Consider the following 11,722-nt stretch of genomic DNA (forward strand, 5'->3'; position numbering starts at 1 on the left):
GGGGAGGGAGGGATTGCAGTTTGGGATTAGCAGATGAAAATTATTTTAACATAGAATGGATAAACAACAAGGTCCTACTATATAGCACAGGGAACTATATTCAGTATCCTGTGATAACTATAACAGAAAAGAATATGAAAAAGAATATATATATATATATTTGGTTTATATATATATATAAAACGAATCACTTTGCTGTATACCAGAAACTAACACATTATAAATCATTATATACTTCAGTTTCAAAAAAGAGTGTTTTGGGGGCTTTCCTGGTGGCGCAGTGGTTAAGAATCCACCTGTGGGCTGCCAGGGCTCAGCGGGCGCTCGGGCTCCAGGTGCGCAGGATGAAGATCGAGAAGGTGAACAGCACCACCAAGACACAGCGCCTCACCTCTCACAGCCACGTGAAGGGGCTGGAGCTGGTCGAGAGAGGCCTGGCCAAGGCGGTGGCCTCAGAGCTCGCGGGCCAGGAGAACGTGCGCAAGGCACGTAGTGTGATAGTGGAATTAATCAAAAGCAAGAAAATGGCTGGAAGTGCTGTCTTGTTGGCAGGGCCTCCTGGAACTGGCAAGAGAGGTCTAGCTCTGGCTATTGCTCAGGAACTGGGTAGTAAGGTCCCTTACTGCCGGATGGTGGGGAGTGAAGTTTACTCCATTGAGATCAAGGAGACAGAAGTGCTGATGGAGAACTTCCACAGGGCTATTGGGCTGCGGCTAAAGGAGACCAAGGAGGTATATGAAGGCGAGGTCACAGAGCTCACCCCATGTGAGACGGAGAACCCCATGGAGGGCTAGGGCAAGACCATCAGCCACATAAGCATAGGGCTCAAGACAGCCAAGCGGACCAAGCAGTTGAAACTGGACCCCAGCGTTTTGGAAAGTTTGCAGAAAGAGCGAGTAAAAGCTGGAGATGTGATTTACATCGAAGCCAACAGTGGGGTCGTGAAGAGGCAGGGCAGGTGTGATACCTACGCCACAGAATTCGACCTTGAAGCTGAAGAGTACGTCCCCTTGCCCAAGGGAGATGTGCACAACAAGAAGGAAATCATCCAAGACGTGACCTTGCATGACTTGGATGTGGCCAACGCATGGCCCCAGTGGGGACACAACATCCTGTCCCTGATGGGCCAGCTCATGAAGCCAAAGAAGATGGAGATCACAGACAAACTCTGAGGGGAGATTAACAAGGTGGTGAACAAGTACATCCACCAGGGCGTGGCAGAGCTGGTTCTGGGGGTTCTGTTCGTTGATGAGGTCCACATGCTGGACATCGAGTGCTTCACCTACCTGCACCAGGCGCTGGAGTCTTCCATCGCCCCCACTGTCATCTTTGCGTCCAACCGAGGCAACCGTGTCATCAGGGGCACGGAGGACATCACCTCTCCTCACGGCGTCCCTCTCGGCCTTCTGGACCGAGTGATGATCATCCAGACCATGCTGTACACCCTGCAGGAGTTGAAACAGATCATTAAAATCTGAGCTCAGACAGAGGGAATCAACATCAGTGAGAAGGCGCTGAACCACCTGGGGGAGATTGGTACCAAGACCACTCTGAGGTACACGGTGCAGCTGCTGACCCCGGCCAACCTGCTGGCCAAGATCAACGGGAAGGACGGCACTGAGAAGGAGCACATCAAGAAGATCAGTGAGCTCTGCTACGATGCCAAGTCCTCAGCCAAAAGCCTGGCTGACCAGCAGGACAAGAACAAGAAGTGAGATGGCCGAGGTCTTCTTCAAGGAGACTCTGGGTGGGCCCGGTCCCGGTCCAGCCTGTGGGTAGGATGCTTGCCCCCAGGTTGAGCTCTGTCTTCACTCGGGCGGGTGGCAGTGTTGTCAGTTTAGCGTAGAAGGGTTTCTTTTTAAATTATTGTGACTCCTCCCGTGGTTGCATTGAAGAACCCTGCCTTATCTGGTGTGTTTTCTAATAAACCCTGATCGGTTATTTTGATGATTAAAAAAAAAAAAAAAAGAATCTGCCTGCCAATGCAGGGGACATGGGTTCAAGCCCTGGTCCGGGAAGATCCCACGTGCTGCAGAGCAACTAAGCCTGTGTGCCACAACTACTGAGCCTGTGCTCTAGAGCCCACGAGCCACAACTACTGAGCCCACATGCCACAACTACTGAAGCCCACGCACCTAGAGCCCATGCTCCACAGCAAGAGAAGCCACTGCAATGAGAAGCCTGCGTACCGCAATGAAGAGTAGCCCCTGCTCGCCACAACTAGAGAAAGCCCGCGTGCAGCAATGAAGACCCAATGCAGCCAAAAATAAATAAATAAAATAAAATTTTTTTTAAAAAGTGTTTTTGAACAGCTGCCTTAGAGATGTCATTGGTGCCTATAGAACCAAAGTGAATTGCTCCCAAGAGCATGGTGTGGCCTGATTAACACTGAACTTCTACAGTCAGCAACAGGCAATAGAATTGGGAGAGAGCCATGGGACTCCCTTATCCAAATGTGTCTGGCCAGTGTCACAAAGCCAAATATGACTTTGAGTCCTGTGAGTCATTGGCATTTTCTGTCTCTTTTCTCCCCTATTCATGTTAATTGCTATAGGCTCATTTCCTAATTCACTTGAGAGACATTCACTGGGGTCCATTTTTTGTCAGGTATCAGGCTGAGTAGTTTACATACATTATTATCGCATTTAATTCATTCAACAGTTCAGTGAGGCAGGCATTATTTTCATCTTCAATTTTCACAGATGAGGAAATGGGCTCAGACGCCTATGTGCTGTACAAGGGCCACTGATCAAGAGTCATCTAACAGGGTTCAAGCTCAGGTGTCTCACATTCCGAAGGTCACAGCATGGACCATGGAAAAACAGGTCCTTCTGTATCACAGGCAGACCTATGGTGGCAACATTATAAGCAAGGACTTGGAAATATGCAGACCTCAGTTGTTGCTGATATCGTTTTTAGTTTGTTTGGAAAATTACGAAAGTAATTGTCTAACATTGATGGTTGTTGTCATGACTAAATTAAATACTGTATATAAAATCCTAGAACATAATAAGCTTTTTTGAAATGGTGACTGTCAATAATAATGTTAACCATAGTAATTGGACTTTGATGTGGGTGGTATGACACTTTGTAGGAGGTAAGAAAATATATATAACAACGTGAAGTACAGCAGGAAGTTTGGGAGTTGGGTAGCAGGCTTGAGGAATTGTAATTAGAGATACAAAGATCATTGGAGGTGGGTTCCAGTGTGGTGAGGGCATCCTTGTTGAGTCCATCCTGGCCTGGTGGGCCCCGGCAGCCTAAGAGACGGAGTACAAGTTTGTGTGTGGCCACCGAGTTCACAGAGCTTTGTTCCACTCCTGCTGGGGAGGGACATGATCAGTGAGGGATGAGGTTCATGCAGCTGAGACCTTGCAAAAGGAGTCTGTATGGATGAGAAGCTGAGCCAGGCTCCCGAGGGGAAGCCCTCCACCCTGGCTGTCTGGTTTGTATTAAGTGGAGTCAGTCTCTGATTACCTTGGCCAAAAACCCTTTCCCCAATGGCCCAGGAACTGAAAGATTAGGATCCTTCTGGCAGCTGCTGGCATGTTCTGAACCACAATGTTTGAATTTACTCCAAGGCTGGGAACCAGCTGCCCCATGGAGTGAAAGACGAGGGAATTTCACATGTGCAAGAACCTGAAAGGGGGGAACTTGCTCTGGAAGGAAATGAAGTCATAGCTCTTGCAAGCACAGCATTTCCTCCAGACTGGGGGATCACAGCCATGACTTAGACAGCTTGAGAAACTAAAATCCACTATTATAATGTATATTTAGAACGGGAAAAATTTAGGGAGTGTGGCATGTTTATTTATCATTTATTTGCACACATTTTCAGTGTAGATAAGGCACATCCTTCTCCAGAGGATGACTCATTTCTCTTGGTTTTTATCTTGGGCGTCGTCTGAGAGGATTGAGGAGAAGTGTGCTTAACTTTAATAAATTTTCTTGCATTTCCTATACATTTATACATATCTCCTCAAGAAATAGCTTAGTTAATAGTTACTGAGTGTCTGCCAACTGAATTGTCATAGATAAATATATATATTTATGGCAGTGTATTTATACTGCGATAGATAGGTAGATAGGAACATACATACATACATTTAAATTATTTTGAAATAATTATAGATCTACAGGGAGTGGCAAAGATAGTATAGAGAGGTTCCTGTGTACACTTTCCCCAGTTTTCTCCAGTGATTATATCTTACCTAACAACAGTGCTATATCAAAACCAGGAAACTAATATTGGTACAAGGTATGCATAGGTCTATGTCATTTTGTTACATTTACAGGTTAGTGTAACCACTCCCTGACTCAAGATAAAGAACTATTATATCACCACAAAGGTCTTCCCCATGCTACCTCTTTATAGCCACACCCATTCCCTTGCCTCCACCATCCCTAACCCCTGGCAACCCAGTAATTTGTTCTCCATCTCTATAATTTTGACATTATGAGAATGTTGTATAAATGGAATCACATAGGGGACCTCATAAGATTGGTTCTTCTCAGTCAATGTAATGAACTTGAGATCCACTCAAGTTGCATGTATCAATAGTTCATTACCTTTTATTGCTGAGTAGCATTCTATGGTATGGTTGTACCGTAAATTTTTTAAGCAAATTGTCCTTTTGAATGGACATTTTGGTTATTTCAGTTTTTTGAAGTTACAAACAAAACGGTTATGAACAATAATGTATGGAATTCATTTGGATATAAGTTTTCGTTGCTCTGGAGTAAACGCCCAGGAGTGCGGTTGCTAGGTTGTATGGTATGTGAATGTATAGATTTCTTTTAAGAAAGTGGCAAATTATTTTCCAAGTGACTCTACTACTCTACATTCCTACCAGCAATAGCTGAGAGATCCAGTTTCTCCACAACCTTGCCACTATTTGGTATTGTCACTATTTTTTATTATATCTGTTTTAATAGGTTTGCAGTGACATCTTATCATAGTCTTGATTTGTAGTCCCATCAGTTGCATTGCTATATTTAAACAGCCTTATTGGAATATAATTCACATACCATATAATTCACACTTTTAAAGTGTACAATTCAATGGCTGTTAATTTATTCACAGAGTACTGTATCCATCCCCACAACAATTTTAGAATATTTTTTTCACCCCCCAAAGAGACTCCTTATCCCTTAGCCATTACCTTCAAACCTTCCACCTCCCCCCAGCGCTAGGACACTACTAATCTATTTACCATCTCAATAGATTTGCCTATTCTGGACTTTTTATATAAATGGAATCATATAATATGTGGTCCTTTGTGACTGGCATCTTTCACTTAGCACAATGTTTTCAAGGTCCATCCATGTTGTAGCATATATTAGTACATCATTATTGCCAAATCATGCTCCAATGTATGGTTATGCTACGTTTTCTTTATTAATTTATCAGTTGATGGATATTTGGGTTGTTCGACTTTTGGGCCATTATTAATAATGCTGCTATGAACATTTACGCACAAGTTTTTGGTGGACATGTTATCAGTTCTCTTGGGTATACACCAAGGGGTAGAATCTCTAGATCATGTGGTAACTGTATATTCAACCATTCGAGCAACTGCAATCTGTTTTCCAAAATGGCTGCACCACTTTAATTCCCACCAGCAGTTTATAAGGGTTACAATTTCTTCCTTGCCTAAAGTGATCATTATATTTCTTTTTGATTAGTGTCATCCTACTGTGATATCTCATTGTGATTTGCATTTCCCTGAAGTCTAATGATGGTAAGCATTTTTTCATGTCTTTATTAGCCATTTGTATATTTCCTTGAGTGAACTATTTTGATACTTTGGCCACTTTTTAATTGGCTATTTGCTTTTTACTACTGAGTTTGAAGATGTGTTTATATATTTTAGACACACGTCCCTTATCAGATATAAGATTTTCTGAATTTTCTCTTACTCTGTGGGTCATCTTTTTACTTGAGACTGTTTTTTGAAGCACAAAAGTTTTTAATTTTGATCATGTCCAGTTTCACTACTTTTTCTTTTGTTGCTTATGCTTTTGGTGTCATATCTAAGAAAACATTGCCTAATCCAAAAGCATGAAGATTTACGCCTTTCTTTTAAGAGTTTTATACTTTTAGCTCTTACATTTAGGACTATGATACATTTTGAGTTAATCTTTGTATATGGTGTGAGGTAGGAATCCAAATTCATTCTTTTACATGTAGAGACCAGTTGTCCCAGCACAATTTGTTAAAAAGACTATTTCTCCTCCATTTGATTGTCTTGGCATTCTTTTTCTTTCTTTCATTTTTTTTTTTTGGCCCTGCTGCTTGTGGGATCTTAGTTCCCTGACCAGGGATCAAATCAGGGCCCTTGGCACTGAAAGCACAGAGTCCTAACCACTGGACCACCAGGGAATTCCCTGTCTTGACATTTTAATCAGAATCAACTAATCAACTGACTACATGTCACACTTTTGAGAATTTTTTTTTTTCTATCCTCAAACTCCAGTTCCTGAGAACTAAGCAATTTAGCTTCCAAAGGATTAACTAATGCTTGATCTAAAGCTTCAGGAGCAAGGATTTTAAAACTGTGAAGAGTCACTTGTCCCTTATGTTAAATGAGATCCAGATACTTTTTAGAGAGTAACTTTAGATCTGGATGAGAGGAAATACCCAGTGGCTTTGGATAACTATGGGGAGAAGGGGGCCAAGAATACATGACAATCCCAAAGATCAACTTTACTTTTTCAGTTTTTTCAGCTGTACCTTTAATTAGTCTTGGGTTTTGATTGTTTGGCCTCCCTCTAGTCTCCACAGTATATTATGGCCTCACTCTGGCTAAAAATGCAAGATTTTGCATCAGATAAACATGGGATCCAATTCCAGATCCTTTGTTGCTTCCTACCTGTTGATCTCTTCAAACTTCAGTTTCTTCTTTTGCAAATTTGGAATAACAATTATGTCTACATCAGTGGATTGTTTGAGCATGAGGTAATACAGATAAATATGTAGCACTGCCATGGCATATTAAAAATATTATCCCTTATTATTTTCTCTATCCACAATAAAACCTTATCTGTCCTGTGTTCTATTCCCTTGGATCCTGCTTTGTAAGATGGGATAATCCGCTAATATGATTTTAAAAAATCCTACTAACCTCTTAGTAGGTTTGACATATTTTTCTTTAGGGGAGTAGAGAAGATTTCAATTTTCTTGTATGCTTTAATTTCCTGAGTGTATTACAAGCTGTATTAAATTACATTTACTATTTGGGGGTTTTAAGGGTCCTAACATGATACTAAGCTTCTATTAACATGTGATAGAAAGGGAAAAAGTCCAGGAATCTGTAAAACCCCATGGCCCCTTCTACCTACTCCCTATGACTGTAGGCAAGTTGCTCACCTGCTGTGAGCCTCACTGTCACCACTTGTAAAATGGGGATAAAATACCAGCCTGGACTGTTGCACAGAGTTGCTATGACATTCAAAGGAGGTAAAAACTGTGCAGAGCTTTAAAACTGTAAAGTTTGCTGTATCTGTAAGATGGCTTTTATTATTTCATTGAAGTACACAACCAGTGAACTCTTTGACAAAATATCAATATTAAATTTTTTTGTTATTTTTCATTAATATTGTACTACTGTATCAGTGGCCTAAAGAGATATAAAAGAGGACAGTAAGGTCAAAAGCTTTAGCTATGAAACAAAGCAGGGAGTCAAATTCAGAATGCACAGTTGTGGTTCAAGGCTGTAAGATGTTTTGAAAGGTTAATGCTCATTGTTTTTGCATTCTTTTCTGAAACCTTAGTGGGCTGGCTCTCTCAAGGCTTTCTTTCTTAGTGGTATGATCTTTGGTAACAGGAAATAGATGAACTCAACTTATAATTTTCAGAGCCTTAATTTTAGGGCCAAAGAAATGGTCCCACAGGCTTTTGTCTGGTCACTTAAGAAACCTGACACTCCATTGTGTGTGTGTGTGTGTGTGTGTGTGTGTGTGTGTGCGTGTGCGTGCATGCACGCATGGTCACAGCAAACGTATTTGAAGTTCACTGATTCTTACAATTTAATATCAGGTTCTTTTGTTACATTCAAATACAGTTAAATTATTTTGTATTTAAAAATAGGATCTACCATAGAACTCCATTTCCCTAAAAGTAGCCTTAACCCCTCTCCTTCCACCTGAATATTTACAAAGAAAAATGTCTAAGATGAAGGTCACCTAACGATGCTGAGGATTAATTCTGTATGGTATAATTTCGGGGGAAATTTTACTGTCACCTTTATATTTTCCTATATTTTGTGAGGGTTTTCCCCCTAACTTTTTATTTTAAAATAATTGTAAACACAAAGTTAGGAAAATAGGAGTCCCATGTAGCTTCTCCCTATGGCAACAACTTATGACTATAGTACAATGGCAAAGCCAGGAAATTGACTTTGGAACAATACAAACTACGGACTTGATTCCGATTTCACCAGTTTTGACATGCACTGATTTGTGGCGACACCCCATCTTAACTCTATTTACCCCTCAGTGAGCACTGCTATTATAGTGGTAGGGTGGGGTGTAGAGCTATTATAGTGGTAGGGTGGGGTGTAGAGCTATTATAGTGGTAGGGTGGGGTGTAGAGCACACTACACTTTAAAGGGATAAACACAAACCTACTGTCAAAAGGCACATTATTGCTCATATGGTAACCAATTGGCAGGAAGTTACCTCATCCTTTCAAAATGACTGGTCAGGATGTGCTTGAGCTTATAACAGTCCTGAAGGCCAGTTGTTAAATATTCAGGAATCTTGTCATTGGTAGCTTGAAATCAGCCGTGGTGGAAGCATTTACCTCAGAGAAATCTGCCAAGCGTATAAACCAAGGCTCGCCCTCTCTTGCTTGAGCCGCTGACCAGCACATCGCTGCTTGCCTGGCCACTGACAGCTTGTCTCGGCTGATCCAATTTCCCCATATACGTCTCCTCAACTCGGTCTCGGTAAAACCTTATTCCCCAGCAGGATGTTTCCTTATCATTCATGATGCTTTTTTCCTCAGGGCTGTAGACTAGGCAGCTAGATAGTCTAAAAAAAAAAAAAAAGAATTTTCTGTTAATGGATTCTAATACCTTCATTACGGCCTTTCTTGGTAACTCACTTTCATTTTGCCCAGGGACTTTCTGGAATATGTATTCGTTTTTAACTCCAAGAGAATGTTTGGGTGTGTGAGAGAGAGAGGCAGTAGAAGGAGCAATGGGGTCTTGAGTGCCCTCTCCATTCCCACCAAGCAGGCAGTGTTGAGTCATCCACACTCAGGGTCAGCCCTGCCTTGACTCCCCCGGTCTTTTTCTCTGTAGGCTGCGGGAAATCAGTGGTCCCTTCTGTTGAGGCAGAGGATGGGAAATGGGAAGAGAACCTTGCTTTCCAGTTGAAAAGGGGTCAAAAGGCAAAGGGATTCTTTGCAGATCACAGTGGATTCATAAGCTTTCATATAGTGAAGGGCCGTATCCTTTCATCGTTAGTCAACAGGTGTGCTGTGTTTCCTGGTACCCTTAGTACATTACTTGTAGACAGAAAAAGAGTAGAAACAAAAACAAAACTTTGCTATTCTGTCTTCTCCCCTTGTCTAAGTATGTTGCTCACTTAACAGACTTGTGTCGACTATTATATGTATACTTCCCCAGGCACTGTGGGGAAGTATTAAATGTTCTCTCACCTCAAGGACCCACTAACTGGAGACAAAAAAGCACACTGGCAGCACAGTAGAGCGGAAAGAGTACAAGCTTTCAAGTGGGAGCTGAGTTCAAATCCTAGCTCGGCCACTTACTAGCTGAATAAACTTGGGCAAGTTACCAAACTTTTATGTGTTGGTTTCCTCATTAGTAAATGCAAAGTTGTTTAAAACACAAATGGTAAGAACTGGAACCCTACCCTGTACCATGCATTTTATGTCTGCTTTTATACTGTTTCATTTTACTTTATTTAAATTTAATCCTTACCATAACCCCGCCAGGTGCGTTATATTAGTTCCATTTTATGGATGGGAAAATTGAGCCTCGGAGACATTCATTAACTTGATTAAGGTCATAGAGCAAATGGGGAACAGGACTGGGATTCAAAAGACCACTCTGGAAGCCATACAGCCTATGAAAAAAACGTATTAAAAAATTCTGACACTTGGTAGGGGCTCAGCAATTGTTATGTTGTTATTCACTTAATATATAATTAATTATATGTTAGCTATATTGATAATTATATTAATTAATTATGTATCATAATATATAGGATTATATAATGTATTACACAATGCATTAATTACATGAATTAAGTGGAAAGTTGACTAAACTTGGAGTCGGATCATCTGACCCACATTTTGACTCTGCTCTTTATTAGTTCTGCCAATAGGCAAGTCACTTACACACCAGTAATTCTCCTTCATACACAGGCATGAGTGAGACATGGTAGCTGCTTAATAAAAATTTGTTGAAAACTGAAGAAATAAACGAAGGAATCAACGAATGAGTAAATGTTTGTCTCTTCCGGGTCTTAAAAAAATGACTGTCGTTGTGATGTACACAAATGAAAAATTAAATAGTTAATGCTCAAATGAAAACTTCACTGTCAGTAGTCTGAGTCAGAGGTATCCCAGACCACAGCGGTTCCTTATAGCGACCCCTGTGGTGCCAAGGGGGTACTGCAAGGGCTATTGCATAGGCTTCCCGGTAATGCCTGATGTTGGCATTTTGCCCAGGATTTGTTTGCGCCGCCCCTTGTTTGCTCCTCCTCTGCTGCCTATTAACCCTAGCCTGAGGAGTAAGATTTTTGCTTAGTCCTCTACATAAATGCCTGCCTATTCACGTAATATTGCAATGCTCTGGCAGAATACATATTGCTTGGCTTTGTTAGAGAGTGCCAGGAGTCAGGAAGGATTGTGAAGGCAGGAATGTCTGGGGTAGGATGCATATACTATTCTTTCATAGTTTATGGTTTTATATTGATCTTCTATACTACATCCTTTTATACTTATAAGTGAACTGAAGACTTTACAAATAATTAAAATGTGACTTATGAAGCCTACAGTTGATCGAGTCCGTATATCTCAGCCACACATTAAAACTTTTGGTATTAACCCTGCTACATATCTCATTTAACTCTCACAACAGCCTAACAAGGGAAATTATCTTAGTTATCCCATTTTACAAAAAAGGAAAGGAAGGCTTCAAATGTTTCAGTAACTCAGTGACACACACCTAGTGGCAAAGCTAGGGCTGGGACCCAGTCTGTCTTCCAAACACATGTTCCCTCTCATAACAGAGTAGAAAGAAAAATAGGCCAGAAAGAGAAAAGACCAACATAATTGGGATTCTGCTTTATGTCCATCAGTAATTAAAATAAAATGGAAGTACCTGGCTTGTGTGATCTTTCCCACAGCAGCCTCTATATAACTGGGGAGATGCCAGCACTAAGAAGCAGGGATCCTTTGTCAATTACAGAGTGATGTATAAAATGTCATTTACGGTTAAGAATGGCAGACTAATAGAATAAAAGCTTATCTAGTCAATGTTTTGTATAAACAATCAGAAATTATTGCTTTTTTTCATTCTTGTGCTTCTTGGGAGGTAAATATTTTTTAAGGACGAATCACTATTTTTTCTTTAAAAATTCATTTAGGAAACATAATATGCTTTGGCAAAGATATTTAAAACATAACACTGCCATTTAAAAGAATTCAAGTACATTCACACAGAGAAACTCTAGACACAATAACATACCT

The 11,722-nt window shown here is 40.9% G+C and overlaps 1 pseudogene; it reads left to right on the forward strand.

Annotated features, from left to right (window-relative positions):
• Positions 1 to 344: 344 nt before the first annotated feature.
• Positions 345 to 1,715, forward strand: LOC114893276 (annotated as a pseudogene).
• Positions 1,716 to 11,722: the final 10,007 nt, after the last annotated feature.

The sequence above is a fragment of the Monodon monoceros genome, unplaced genomic scaffold (assembly GCF_005190385.1).
Source record: "Monodon monoceros isolate NGI ecotype Baffin Bay Population unplaced genomic scaffold, NGI_Narwhal_1 Super_Scaffold_12, whole genome shotgun sequence".
NCBI lineage: Eukaryota > Metazoa > Chordata > Mammalia > Artiodactyla > Monodontidae > Monodon > Monodon monoceros.